Below are 15,210 nucleotides of genomic sequence, written 5' to 3'. Positions count from 1 at the left end.
CCCCTTGGCAATATCATGTCCTGTAGCTGATTGCTCCACAAACATCAAGCAAGCAGTGCATTTCAAAAGGCTGTGATTCAGAGGGCAACTGCCCCCCCCCCCCCCTCAGCCACAGCACTCCCATTAGCTTGAGCCTTTTGCTTTGCTGCTCTGGTCCGAGTCATGATTTCGATTCAATTTCAATACAGAATCATAACCCTAAACTTATATCCCAATGCAGTTATAACTCTATATATATTTTTTTCAGTATCTAGTATTATCTCCGAGTTTTGTTATATAACTTCCGTATTAAGTTATGTATTAATTAATAATGTTACGTTTGAAAAATCTAAGTTGTTAGATGTATTTAGTTAAAAAGTACAATTTAATTGACAATGAAGTTTAACAAGATTAATAAATTTTACTGATTAATTGATATACTATACTATACTAAGCTAATGCTATCTAATACATGATATAATGTATCGTATAACAATGGTAAATCTATGGACACTTAAGTATTAATTAACTTCCAAAATCTCTCTGTCTCAATTCAGAATAAACCAAGGATCTTGACTAGGTCTATAAGCTACTTTTAGAAAATAATTTAATATAACAATTAGTCAATAAAGCGGCTAAATACAGCTAAAAACTTTCCGTTCGCCGGAGCTGCAAAACTTGTAAAACACGTGGATTGGATACCCTTACCGATACTAAGTAGTTACCTACAAAATCTCTATCTAAGTTAAAAATAAAACTAAGTATTGTAACTAGGAATATAAAGCTACTCCAGAAAATAAGTTAATATGCCAATTTAAGGTTAATAAAACAGAAAAAACTTCTCTAATTTCCAGAGCCGTAAAAACATCAGTCACGTTGGAGCAAATTTGCATTGTAAAAATGCACGTTATAGCAGAACTGACTGTATTCTCTGAAGCTTAAAATCAGCTAGCTGAATATCTCATGAGTGGATGCAATAGTTGAGGTGCCTTTATATATATATATATAGTGATTAGTAAAGTGCTATATATATATAGCACTTTATTACTCTCATGACATGAAGCTTTTGCTCAGAATTTTTACTTTGGTTTTGAACATGTTTACTTATATTTCATTGAATTATTTAAATTACAAATTATTTCCTAATGATAAATTGAAGTCATTGGTAGAGTGAAAATGCAAAGTACATACTACTATACCTACAAATTAAGGAATGCTTGCATTCCTAAATGTATCACTGGAAAGAAGCAATAATTTCCCTTATAATAGGAAGTATCCAATTTTGCTTGCTTCATGCAGATCTATGCCAAGGCATGAATTACAGTATAAATGTAGCAGGAACAATCGCCAATAAAGACTTGACTTTGGACAAATTTAAAGGAAAATGTTGGAGAAACACAACCAGTTGTTCTTGACATTTTTAAGGTATGAACATGTAAAAAACAGGTTGGCTAGGTGCATCTCACGCTGTGTGTACCAGGAAATCCATAATTTTTTTTTTTTTTTTAGTGAATAGAAAAAACTGGTTTACCCTATAAATTCTAGTAGACAAATGTTTGGTAAATTATCTATTTAAAGAATTAAAAGGGCATGATGACTTTTTTTTTTTTTTTTTTTTTTCAGTATAGTATAGTAGCAGAGATGGGCAAAATTTGTGGCCAATAGCTTTGGCAAGAGACCAGAACGATCGGTGTAATAAGCACATTCAATCAGGTGGTGATTATTTTGAACAAAAATAAACTGTTTTTGAGCTCCTTCACTTTGTGTTCTTTTTATTGCACCAGTCTGGGAACTTGATTGCCACACCTTGTATGTACTGTAAGCCTCTGTATCAAATGATACTTTATATGCAACCCCATTGTCAGATGAACCATTCTGACATCCATTTATGTCTATGCCTTGAACAGTATCTCATAATTGATAAAAAAAAAAACAAAAAACAAACAAAAAAACTAGTAGCTTCTATAGTTACTATCCTGAATGCTTCCTACTGTTAAGAATTCACTGTTGGTAATGTCACCAGTTAGTCCCACTGTATAAAAATTAAAAACTGTCTGAGACTAGTGTAGTCACCTTTATGAAATCAAAAGCCCTTCTCTTTACCATTGATGGTAATTACATCTTTAAATAAATCCCACATCAACACGCTGTAGTCACTGCCACCTTGTGGTTCTTTTATCTGCATATTCTTAATGCACGAAAAATTTCTGTTGATAATCGGTTCAAGAAGATTGCTTTCTCTTGTTGCTTCACTAAGGTCCAGTCAATATTTGGAAAGTTAAATCTTCCCATTATAAGATATTCTGATTTACCGGCCTACTCTTTCCTCTGTATGGTTCATCGTACTCATCACAGTTATTAGGCCTATAACACAATTACCTGCAGATGTTTTTCATTTTCCACTACCAAGTACTTGGATCACTGCTAGCCATGTAAATTACTTTGCATTTGTCAATCTTAAACTTCAACTGCCACTTCTTAGCTCATGTGCCAAATTTACCTAGATTTGTTGCAGTAGCATATCCTGATTACTGTTATTACCACTCTGAAAACTTTTGTATAATCTGCAAACTTAGACATCAGGCCTGATATGCCCGTATTAATATCATTAATAAATATTGAAAACAACAATGGGCCTATTACTGAATCCTATCCCATGGGACCCCACTAATAACATCTGTCCAAGAAAAGCATTGTTGATAACAACTCTTGTCTTCTTCCAACCAACCATTGCTTTATAGTGGTAACTTGCCTTGAATGCCACACTGCTCTAATTTGTATAGCAATCTTTTACGTGCAAAAGTATCAAAAGCTTTTCTGAAATCTAAGTATACAATGTCAAAGTTATTTTTTTTGCATTCAGTTCCTTTGTCATTATATCACAGTATCCAGTGAGATTGGTCAGACAAGAATGTCTCTTAATGAATCAGTGCTGTAACTGCAGTATAAATGCATTCTACCTAGATGGTCCTGCATTACTTCTTTAACCAGTAATGCATGACTATCCAGGCAGTAATACAGACTCCATTATTTTCCCTGAAACAGAAGTCAAATTAACAGGTCTGTAATTACTCCATGTCACTGTTTCATACATTTTAGATTTTATAGCATATCTAAAATTAAAATTAATTTTAGGCAGGAGATACATTACACTATTACAGAACATGGAGTTTCAATGATTGTTCCTTACAGTCAAATTGTCTGTCCTCTTGTTTCTGATGTTTACTAAGCTAATAAGTATTTATTTAGGCAAAGAGAAAGCAACTTGATAATCACAAATGCCATTTGTCTCAAAAAAATAAATAAATAAAATAAAACTTAGTCATTTTAAATATATAACTGACCAACTGTAACACTTGGCAACAGGTTCTGCGATCGACTTGTAATGTATATTCTGATGTTCATGGTTGTGTTTAATGGAGTATATTAATTAATGTATGGTAATGTATATTCTGATGTTCATGGTTGTGTTTAATGGAGTATATTAATTAATGTATGATGACCAGCAGTAATTTATTATTTGGATAATTCAAACAGATCAAACAAACAAGTTGACATTCATATTAATAAAAATGTCTACAGCTTTTTTTTTAAAAACAAGGACTTAAATAAAAAAATATACTTTTCTTTAAAAATTTCAGGAGACAACAGTTATAGAAGTAACTCTTTTAGTGAAATACATGTGATCTTCCACAGGCTCCATTTAACAGTCCTGTGATTATTATTTATCCAAACTATTCAACAACAAAACAAAAATGTATGACAACGATGGATGAGCCTAATTAACAACATCGATACACAAAGATGGTTCAACAGCTTGAGCTAGATGCAAGTCATTATCGATAGTAATAATTATGGTCCTATATTCACATTTATTTCTACTTGCATTCGTATGTCTAGGACCATGAAGCAAACTGAAAGCAACACTGGAAGTCTGATCCGAGATTCCCATGCCATTGTGAAGAAAAACATTAAAATATCGGTTAGGTTCTTTGAAGAAGGCATTTTGAAACTACTCCTCTATGTAACTAAGAAAGGAGGAAAAAAATAATAGTAATAATAAAAAAAATATATATATATATATATAAAACATTGCAAAATTTTCAAAACTTCATTAAGATTAAAAAGTATATAACATCTTAGGCATTATTTCAAAATCAAATGTCAATCCATTTAAAAACTGGAAAAAAAAAAAAAAAAAGACCACAAAATCTATAAGGCTTTGGCAAGCACATTAATGTTTAATATTTAACCCCTACCTGCTAACATTTGATTTTAGAAAGTATAAATGCTAACATTTTTTTTTTTTTTTTTTAATTGAAAAACAAAAATATATAGTGAAAAGTGAAATCATTCACAGTGTACTGTGAGCAGTACTTACCAACAAGAAAGAAAACATTTAAATATTAAAAAAAATAAAAAAAAAAATAAATAAATAAAAAAAATATATACAGGGTGTCTCAAAAATACATGGCATAACTTAAGGAATGAGTTCCTCATATGTAGACAATAAAAATATTTTATATCAACATAATTCTGGAAATGCTTGGTCCCCGGTGTTATTAAAGGGAATGTCTTATATCTGGCAGGTGATTTCCTTCATCACAAGGTACTGACAGAATCAGGTGGTTTTCCATTCCGACCATGTACTCAAATCAGGAGCAAGCGGATATGCACTTTATGTACAGTTTGGCAAACGGCAATGCTCTGGAGGCTCGTCGTTTGTACCATGAAAGGTTCCCAGAATGAAGATGTCCAGACAGAAAAACGTTTGAAGGTATCCATCACCGCCTTTGTGAACATGGGAGTTTTTAAACACTGTGCTGCCGTCAGAGGACGACCAAGATCTACGACTCCTGAAGTACAGGAGGAGATTTTGGATGTTGTGCATGTGACTCCTGGAATCAAGGACATGCATGTCTGTTTTCCTGTCCGGACATCTTCATTGTGGGAACGTTTCGCGGTACAAACGACGAGCCTCCAGAGCATTGCCATCCGTGAAACTGTACATAAAGTGCATATCCGCTTGCTCCTGATTTGAGTACATGGTCGGAATGGAAAACCACCTGATTCTGTCAGTACCTTGTGATGAAGGAAACCACCTGCGGGAGATAAGACATTCCGGTTAATAACTCGGGAACCAAGCATTTCCGGAACTCATGATCATTAGCCATTTTCAATCCACTGCAGAATGAAGGCCTCTCCAGCAACTTTCCACTTCCTTCTGTTTTGAGCACTGGCCATCCATTTACTACCCAAAAACTCATGAATTTCATCTATCCATCTCCGCCTTTGTCTTCCAGGTTTTCTTCTAGCTCCTCTTGGGTACCATTCTGTTATTTTCTTAGTCCATCTGTCATCATGTCTTCGAGCTATGTGTCCTGCCCAAGACCATTTTAGTTCTTTAGTTTTGATAAGAATGTCCTTTACTTGAGTTTGCTGCCTAATCCATGTATTTCTCTTCTTATCTAACAGTCTGATTCCCAGTATAATTCGTTCCATTCTTCGCTGTGTAGTTCTCAGCTTCTCTTCCATTCTTTTGGTGAGTGCCCAAGTTTCACTTCCATAAGTCATGGTGGGGAGTATACATTGATTCATTATTTTATGTTTCAGACAAACTGGGATATTGCTCTTCAGTATGTGACTATATTTCCTGAATTCTATCCACCCAAAATTTATTCTTCTCTTGACTTCCAGCCATTTATCATTATTACAGCTAATAACTTGTCCCAGATAAGTATGACTCCACCGTTTCAATTACTGCTCCTTCAATCATTATTTCCCTTTCCGTGGCATACTAGTTCATCATTACTTTTGTTTTAGCCATATTCATCTTTAGTCCAAAATCCTTACTAACTGTGCATAACTGATTTTCCTCTAATTCTTTGGGATCGTGGCTTATGACCACAATGTCATCTGCAAATTGTAAATGGTTTAGGTACTCTCCATTCACACTGACTCCTTTCTGCGACCAGTCTAATCTTCTGAAAGCTTCCTCAAGGGCAGCAGTAAACAGCTTCGGAGATATTGTGTCTCCTTGTCGAACTCCTTTCTCGATTTTAAATTTCCTACTGTCTTTGTCTAGTCTAATAAAGGAGGTAGCACTCTCATATATTTTCTTCAAAATCATGATATATGGGGTATCTATGGCTTGTCTTTCCAGTGCCTGAAACATTGCCTTATGCTGTATGGAGTCAAATGCCTTTTCATAATCCACAAATGCCAGGCATAATGGTGTTTTATATTCATTTGCTTTCTCCAGAACTATGTTGATATAAAATAGTTTTATTGTCTACATATGAGGAACTCATTCCTGAAGTTATGCCGTGTATTTTTGAGACACCCTGTATGTATGTATGTATATATATATATATATATATATATATATATACACACACACACTTCCGTAACTATTTAATACAAAAAAAAAAGAAAAGAAAAAGAGCATCTAATTAAAAGTTCCCTAAAAGAAATAAAAATACACCATTTAAATAATTCTCTGATTAAAACACATATTATAGACTTGGATTAAAAAATTGAAAGAAATCATTAGATTTCTTTCAACGTTCATGTCAGAAAAATGGCAGCTATGCTTTAATCCAGCAAAGTAAGGTATTGCTGTTGTTGTTGTTGTTGTTGTGGTGTTTTCTGGCGCAAGAGCTACTTAGGCCATATTGCACCTGTAAGGTATTGCACTTGGGGAACAGTAACCCCAAAATAACTTATACACTTGGTGGGCCAGTAGTGGAGGAAAGGGACTTTGGTATTACAATATGGTCTGGCATGAAGTTCTCCGAGCACTGTAGATTGGTTGCAAGGAAGGCCCATGGTGTCCTATCAATGATTTATCGAACAATTGCTAGTAGAGATAAGGATGTCATAATCCTATTATATTAGGCTATTGTTAGACCACACTTGCAATACTGTGTTCAAGTATGGAGACCACATCTAAAGAAAGACTGTGTTTCTTGAAAGGGTCCAAAGACGGGTAACTCGCGTGGTGAGATCGGCAAAAAGACGTTTACATGAGGAAAGACTTCAAATGTGTGTTACAGAGCTTAGAAACTAGGCACCTCAGAGGAGACTTGACTGTGTTTAAGGTTCTGAGAATCATAAGTAAAATTAATGAGGACGAAATTTTCACGGTTATAAATGATTCTAAAACTATGGGCCATAATTTCAAGTTATGGGGGGAGATGTTTAGACCGGATTGCAGGATGTTTTATTTTAGCCAGCAAGTTATAAATTAATGCAATAAGTTACCACATGGGTGGTAGAGGCTGACAGTTTGGGGAAATTCAAAGGTCAGCTGGATAATTATCTACTGGAGGAGGGAAATGAATAGATTGTCTATTTCCTTTTCTTATTATATTTATTTTTTATTTTTTTGGCTGGTGCAGCATAAGCTATAGGCTTCCTTGCATAATGCGGCCATTGCTAATACTAAATATAATATACAGTTTCTTCAAAACTGTTTTGGTTATTATTTACAAACCATTTCCTAAATCAATTATTTTTTATAATACTTCATATTCCAAAATACAGTAGTAATAACCTTGCGTACAATAATTTAATTGTAGGCCTAATTACACTTTGTTTCATATTAACTGGGTATTTTCATGTACGTTTGATTATCCGAACTACCTATCTTGGTATGAGCACCCCTTTGAGAAAGAAATTTTAAAAAGGCAACAACCAATCAAAAGCTAGTAGTGTAGTTGTATAACGTATGGAGAGGAATAAGTAGCTACCATTTTGTGGCAAAGAACAGAGTGAAAGCAATAGCACTATATATGACAGAAAGATGGCAGTACACTGCTAAAAAGTTTCAGTACTCAGACATGCTGGAACCAAAAAAGTCCAAGCTCTAATGAGAAACCTTGACATTAATATAAACACATAAGTAGGAAGAACAGTGGTTTAGCTGGCCCATGTTGTTTTCTATTTATTAATGATAAGCCTGAAGGTATATTATGCATAATGTCTAAGTTTGCAGATGATATAAAGGTTAGCAGGGTCATCTGAATGAAGTGTTTAAGGCTTTGAATGGATTAGGTAAGCTGAATGTTAATGGCACTCATCATGCTCTGACTACACATGATGGTACATAAAACAAATTGGGAGGCACCTCCGTAGCCAGGTGGGCAGGAGCAGCAGTGCGAAGCACATACTTCTTGATTAGACCGGGGTTCGAGCCCATGACCACCAAATACAATGAACAATTGTACAGAGAAATAGAGTGGGCTAGTAAATCGGAATGTCTTATAATGGGGGATTTTAACTTCCCAGATATTGACTGGAACTTGTGGGTTGGGCACTCACACACTAGTCTGACTTTTGTGGATTTATTGGATGATTGTTTTCTGCAGCAGCATGTTCGAGAGGCAACCAGAGAAAGTAATACTCTTGATCTGGTTATCAGCAGTGATCATTCATGTATTAGGAATTTGCAGATAAAAGAACCACTAGGTGGCAGTGATCACAGTGTACTGACGTGGGATTTACTTAAAGATTTAATTACCATCAGGGGTAAAGGAAAGGGTTTTTGCTTCCGTAAAGGTGAGTACAGTGGTCTCCGACAGTTTTTAAATTCTGTACAGTGGGATCAACTGACAATGTTACCAACAGTAAATTCTAAGTGGGAAGCATTCAAGGAATTAATCGTGGAAGCTACTAAAAGGTTCATACCTATTAAGAAATATTGTTCAAGGTTTAGCCTTAAATGGTTGTCAAATGAACTAATGAGACTCGTAACAGAGAAGAAAATGCATGGGATGCATATAAATTATCAAGCGACTCAGAAGCCTATGGCAGATATAAGTTAATCTGTAATCAGGTCACAAAGGAGGTTCGGCAGGCGAAGGCAGATTACGAGAAATCCTTGGCAAAAGATGCTAAGAAAAACAGCAAGGATTTCTTTACTTATATAAACTCTAAAAGGAAGGGGATGTATCTGATTGGTCCACTTGACATCGATGGTTCGACTGTTGATGATCCTGCTCAGATAGCAAACAAACTGAATGAGTATTTTGCATCTACATTCACACGTGAGGAATTATTAAGGTTTGAAAATGGCAGAAGGTTATCAAATTGTAGCAGGGTGCTTAATGATCTTGTAATAACTGAGAACAAAGTGGAAGAGAAATTGTTGAAGTTAAACGTAAGAAAGGCACCTGGGGTGGATGGGATCTATCCAGTTATATTAAAGGAGGCGGCAAGGCAACTAAGCAAACCCTTAGCCATAATTATGAGAGCATCCTTGGACTCAGGGGAGGTTCCCATGGACTGGAGATGTGCAAATGTATCCCCAATTCACAAAGGAGGATCGAAGGGTGACACGCGTAATTACAGACCAGTTAGTTTAACTTCTGTTCCGGGTAAAATAATGGAGTCGCTGGTTAAAGATGCATTGCAGGATCATCTAGACAAGACTGCAGCAATAATTCAGACACAGCATGGGTTTGTTAAGGGAAAGTCTTGTCTGACAAATTTGATAGGATATTATGATGTGGTTACAAAGGAACTGGATGCAAAAAACAATTTTGATATCATCTATTTGGATTTCAGGAAAGCTTTTGACACTGTTGCGCATGGAAGACTATTATACAAATTGGAGCAGAATGGTATTAAGGGTAAGTTGCTACAATGGATAAAAGGATGGTTAAGTGCGAGAAGACAGAGGGTGGTAATCAATGGGTGCTGCTCTTCTTGGACTAATGTTATTAGTGGAGTCCCACAGGGTTCGGTGTTAGGTCCACTGTTGTTTTTTATATTTATCAATGATATTGATGAAGGTATATCAGGCTTAATGTCGAAGTTTGCAGATGACACAAAGGTTGGCAGGGTTGTTAATGACAGTAATGGCAGTCTGCTACTGCAACAGGATGTAGATAATTTGGGCAGATGGGCTAAGAAGTGGCAACTGAAGTTTAACCTTGACAAATGCAAAGTACTGCATTTGGGTAGAAATAACCCCAGAGAAACGTACCAACTGTGTGGTACTACACTTAAGGTGGTAGAAAATGAAAAAGACCTGGGAGTAATTGTGCAGTCAGATATGAAGTTCTCTGAGCAATGCAGACAGGCTGCCAGGGCAGGTCATGGGGTTTTGTCAATGATATATAGGAATTTTGCTAGCAGGGAAAAGGTGGTGTTATCCCTCTGTATAAGGCAATGGTCAGGCCACGCCTTGAGTACTGCGTACAGGTCTGGAGACCTCATTTTAGGAAGGATGCAGATTTACTTGAGCGGGTACAGAGAAGGGCAACAAGATTGGTGAGGGGAATGAAGGGATCCTCTTACCAAGAGAGGCTTAAGTTCTGCAAATTGCAGTGGCTGGAGACTAGGCACCTGCGCGGTGATCTGATTGAGGTATATAAGGCCTTGAATGGATTGAGCACGCTGAATTCTGATGGGATCCTTCTACTTGTTCAGATTACGAACCTAAGGGGGCATAAATTCAAATTAAGAAAAGACAGATGTAGAATAGATGTGCGGAAATTTGCCTTTAGCCAGCGGGTGGTTAATTGCTGGAACAAACTTCCATCCGTCGTTGTGGAAGTTGATAGCTTGAATAAATTTAAGGAGGAACTGGACAGGCATTTGGAGGGAATGGTGTGATTTTTTTTTTTTGGCTGATGCTGCATAAGCTCATACATTTGCTTTCTTGCATCACATGCCACTACTACTACTACCACCGCATATCTCCGGAGCAATATGGCCTTAGTTGCTAATGCTCCAAAAAACTGAATAACAAACAACAAATCGAATTGAGAAACAGTTGCTGGATGTTTGCCTTCAACCAGTGGATAGTTGGTTGTTGTGGAAGTGGGTAGTTTGAATAAATTAAAAAAGGAATGAGACAATCTATTAGAGGGTATGGACAGGTATTTTTTTTTTTTTTCTTTTTCTCTGAATAAGTTTTTTTTCATCATTTGCATTATTAATATTATATGTACTCTCCAAATGTATAAAACATATACATTCAACTTGGTTCACTTTGGGATGTCTTTCAGTCATCACATTAGTTGCATGTATGGGCTTGGCACACCTAGGGTCCTGAGATGGATATCATCATTCTTCTCTTTCTTGGCGATTCCTTTCTATTTCTCTCTCAGGGTAACTCGAGAATTTTTTTTGGTTGGTGTAGCATAAGCCTCAGGCTTCCTTGCACCATAAGGCTAATGCTTATAATACTAATTATTATTATTTGTTCCTCTCCCCGCCCTATTACTTCGTATCATCGAAGATTTATTGTATTAGTTAAAAGTTTTAAGTTTTTTTAATATAAATTTGTTGCCAGAACGTACTTAAAACGAATTATAATTAAACGTTGCATATTTTCTGTGCGATATTCCATTTTGATAATTTTATAAATGGAATATCGCGCAGAAAACACTGCAACATTAACTTTTCCCCTAAAAATGCTTTTTAAAAATTCCACTTAAATATTTACCGTATCTAATTATGCTTCGTTAGCAACATCAAGCTGCAGACCAAATAACACTATATACATATATAAACGTGTACAGAAACACAAATACTCAAAAAATCACACGAAAATATCCCTACATATTAACACCCTCGTAGTCCACAACGAAAAGAATGTGAACGATATAAGCCAAAACAATGTAACGCCACCTGGGATTGGTAGTAACATTAAAAAGTAATTGTACGCCCAGTGTTTATGTACATTACTGTACATAAACATTACTGTACCCAGCAAGATCATTAATAAACATAGAAAGCTGTTCAGTGTGAGTTCGAATCCCGTCGATGACGGATGGAATTTTTACGGGTCTTTTACACAGCGTGGTTGAGTCAGTCGGTCTCGGGCGAGGGCAGCATGGTTTTTTCTCCCGGAAACTCGGGTTTTCCGTCCAGCAAACAGAAAATCGACCTTAGAATACACGCAATTTACAGACAATGTACACGGGGAAACATGGCCTTAGTCATTGATGCTTTTAAAACCCAACAACAACAGCTGTTTAGTGTAGTGCTGCACATCCATATTGAGCTCCATAGGACACTAGCATAATGTTCATACACAGTATATAAATCACACATAAGTTGGTTCTAGTCTATACTTCGTATATAACTCAGTCATAAATGAATGAAAACCAATGAATTAGGATTACAGCATTTTATCTAACACGTTGCAGAGGAATGAGCGGCATCATAAACTAGTTGCATTATATTCTCCAAACTGCAGCACAAGGAACTGTCGGAACAATATGACCTTAGTTGCTAATGCTCCTAAAAACCAAATAACGACAACAACAACAAGGAACTGAGTCATAACCGATTACCATATATTTTGTATCGTAGCACAAGAAACTGAAAGGTGCATTGTAATCGATTACCACCTGTTATTAACAATGCTATTAATTGTACATTCTACAGACACAGCACCATAAGCTGCATTTTTATGAATTCATGAAACATATATCAATTCCATCAATTCACAACACTATGAAATGTACGTGAAGGAACTGTAATCCATCATGTCCACTCTTCTAGATTAATGGCAATAAAAAAAAAATTGCATCACATCATTTCAGAATCTGTTCCTTTACTTTCCAACAGTGTTCCCTACAAAATTCTCGTTCTATTTAAATTTTTAGCTATCCTAGGTAATCTTTTGTAACTAAACAAAGCTGTTACAGGAAGCCTCCTCCAAATATTCTTCCATTTCAGGTGACCTATAGATCAGCTTGGTCCAATGCATATCAATGTCTCCCTGACTTAGTATTGAGTCAATGCACTGAGACACAAGCACTGAGCACTGAGAAACAAAAACATAACACTGGCAAAAACATAAGCACTGAGAAAACAAAAACGAGAACAGGCGGGTGTTATTAGCCTCTTGACTGTGATGAATATAACAAGCAACCATCAAATATTTTGTGGATTTTTCTGATTGATTGTTTTCTATAGCAGTATGCAAGATCCGTGGCTGAGTTAGTCGGTCTCAGGCGTAAATAGCAAGGTTTTTCGTCAGCAAACAGACAAATCGACCATAGAACACACGCATTAACAGACATATGATACAGCACGGCAGATGAATTTAATTATTCGGGTGGCCTAAATATAATAGTTTGGTTTTTAGCAGTATGCTAGAGAGAGAGAGAGAGAGAGAGAGAGAGAGAGAGAGAGAGAGAGAGAGAGAGAGAGAGAGAGAGAGAGAGAGAGAGAGAGAAGCAATATTCTTCAACTGATTATCAGCAGCTACTCTTCAGCATGAAGAATCTGCAGTAAGAGCTGGCTAGCAATGATTACAGTGTGCTGATGTGGTATTTACTCAAAGACTTAACTACTGTCAAAGGTAAAGGGAAGGTCTTTTGCTTTTGTAAGGACGATTACAGTTGTCTGATAGAATATAAATTCTATACAGTGGGACCATCTGATGATGTTACCAACAGCAAATTATAAATGAGAGAAACATTCAGAGAATTAATCATAGAAGCACTCTGCTTTTCATACCAACTAACAAATACTGTACCTGGCTTACACTTAAATGGATGTCACATGAAATGATGAGACTTGCGGCAAAGAAGAAAAATGCATGAGATTCATATAAAGTATAAGGTGATATATGCTTGTGGTAGATATAAAATAGTCTACAATCAAGTTACAAAGGTGGTTAGCCAAGCTAAGGCAGATTACAAGGATTCTCTGACAACGAATGCCAAGAAAGGTAGGGAAGATTTCTTTACTTATATTAACAATAGACGGAAGGGATTAAATTACGTTGGTTCAAGTCTCCTTATAGCCGAAATCATCCTTTCCATTAGGAACCGTGCCTAGGGCCTACGAAGGTTTTAGCATCTACGAAAAAACAAGGACACGAAAAAATATAATTCAAATGAATTCAGCGATTTTAATCCAACAATAACATTCTACACACTATTTTTTAAACACCGATTTATAAGACAAATTCTTTCTTCGGCTTTTTCGGTTAGCAAAATCATAATAAGTACATTAAGTTCGTATTGCAAGGGTTTTTTTTTTTAAATAAAAAAAAAAAAAATTGATATAACATAAGGGTATTTTAATGTTTCATGTACTGTAGTCAGGTTCTCTGATTGAACATCAAAAGAAGACCATATCATATTAAGATCGATAAACAGAAAAAATAAATTAAAATAAATAAATAATAATAATAGGGCGCGATGGCCCACTGGTTATGACACTGAACTACCAACCGCATAGACCCAAGCTCGAGTACAGCTTTGGCGGAAACGAACGCGCGTCTCCGTCACTCTGGGAGATCGGTATGATCATAATCATATAACCACATTAATTTCGTATTAGGCTAACAACTTCAGAATAACATTTCATCGCGGACTGCGCTGTGTGCAGAAAAAAGTGGTGTATGAACGTAGCCGTCGACGTCTGTCGCGCATTGTTACAGCCAACCGGAGAGCGACAGTGGCACAAATCACCGACTTCAACGAGGGAGGTGCCAGAAACGTCTTCACCAAGACCATTAAGCGATCATTAGCCGCAATAGGTTATGGAAGCCGCCGACCCACCAGAGTCCCATTACTAACACCACGACACAGGACTACGCCTCAACTGGGCAAAAGAACATCGGTAATGGACCTTGGATGATTGGAGATGGGTCTCCAGGTCCGATGAGTCCAGTTTACAGTTATTTTGAGCAGACGGGAGGGTGCGTATATGGCGGAAACCGCACGAAGCTATGCATCCGTCATGTCAACAAGGAACTGTTCAGACAGGTGGACGTCGGCAATGGTCTGAAGCATGTTCAACTAGCACACATTAGGACCCCTGGTACATCTTTTTTTTTTTTTTTTTTTAATGAAAACCCCAAACACGAGATGTATTAGAACCTATACTACTTAGTACCGTGATTCGGTTGGAGGTTGAGGAGATGAAAGAAGATATTTGTTGACATTAGACTTGAACTTCTGTAGACTGTAATTTCCAGGAAAGAAAACGGCAATTGAATGAATAAATGAGGAAGATGAAAAGTTGGTTCTGCGAGTTTGAAGTTGGATGTTGGCTGGTGGCGGCACGTGTTCGAATTGTTTTGACAGAGAGAGAGAGAGAGGGAATTACAGAAGCCAATTCAGAAGAACAGTGCCCATGAAAGTATCTATAGAAAAGGCATGCAGCAGAAACAGAACGTCTATGAGACAGCGAATGGAGAGACTCTGTTAGAGAGGAGACATTAATTAACCTAACTGCCCGCTTCTGAATGGAATC

The 15,210-nt window shown here is 36.5% G+C and overlaps 1 long non-coding RNA gene across 1 annotated transcript; it reads right to left on the bottom strand.

Annotated features, from left to right (window-relative positions):
• Positions 1 to 3,473: 3,473 nt before the first annotated feature.
• Positions 3,474 to 11,571, bottom strand: LOC150076677 (uncharacterized). Its single transcript, XR_016547702.1, has 2 exons — positions 11,435 to 11,571; positions 3,474 to 4,007 (listed from the first exon to the last, which is right to left on the bottom strand). It is a non-coding gene; the product is annotated as an uncharacterized LOC150076677 (long non-coding RNA).
• Between the last annotated feature and the right edge of the window lie 3,639 nt (positions 11,572 to 15,210).

This window comes from Mastigoproctus giganteus, chromosome 12 (assembly GCF_048544385.1).
Source record: "Mastigoproctus giganteus isolate SK-2022 chromosome 12, ASM4854438v1, whole genome shotgun sequence".
NCBI lineage: Eukaryota > Metazoa > Arthropoda > Arachnida > Uropygi > Thelyphonidae > Mastigoproctus > Mastigoproctus giganteus.
The sequence above is the reverse complement of the archived record's forward strand: the minus strand, read 5'-3'. Positions and strand labels throughout refer to the sequence as shown.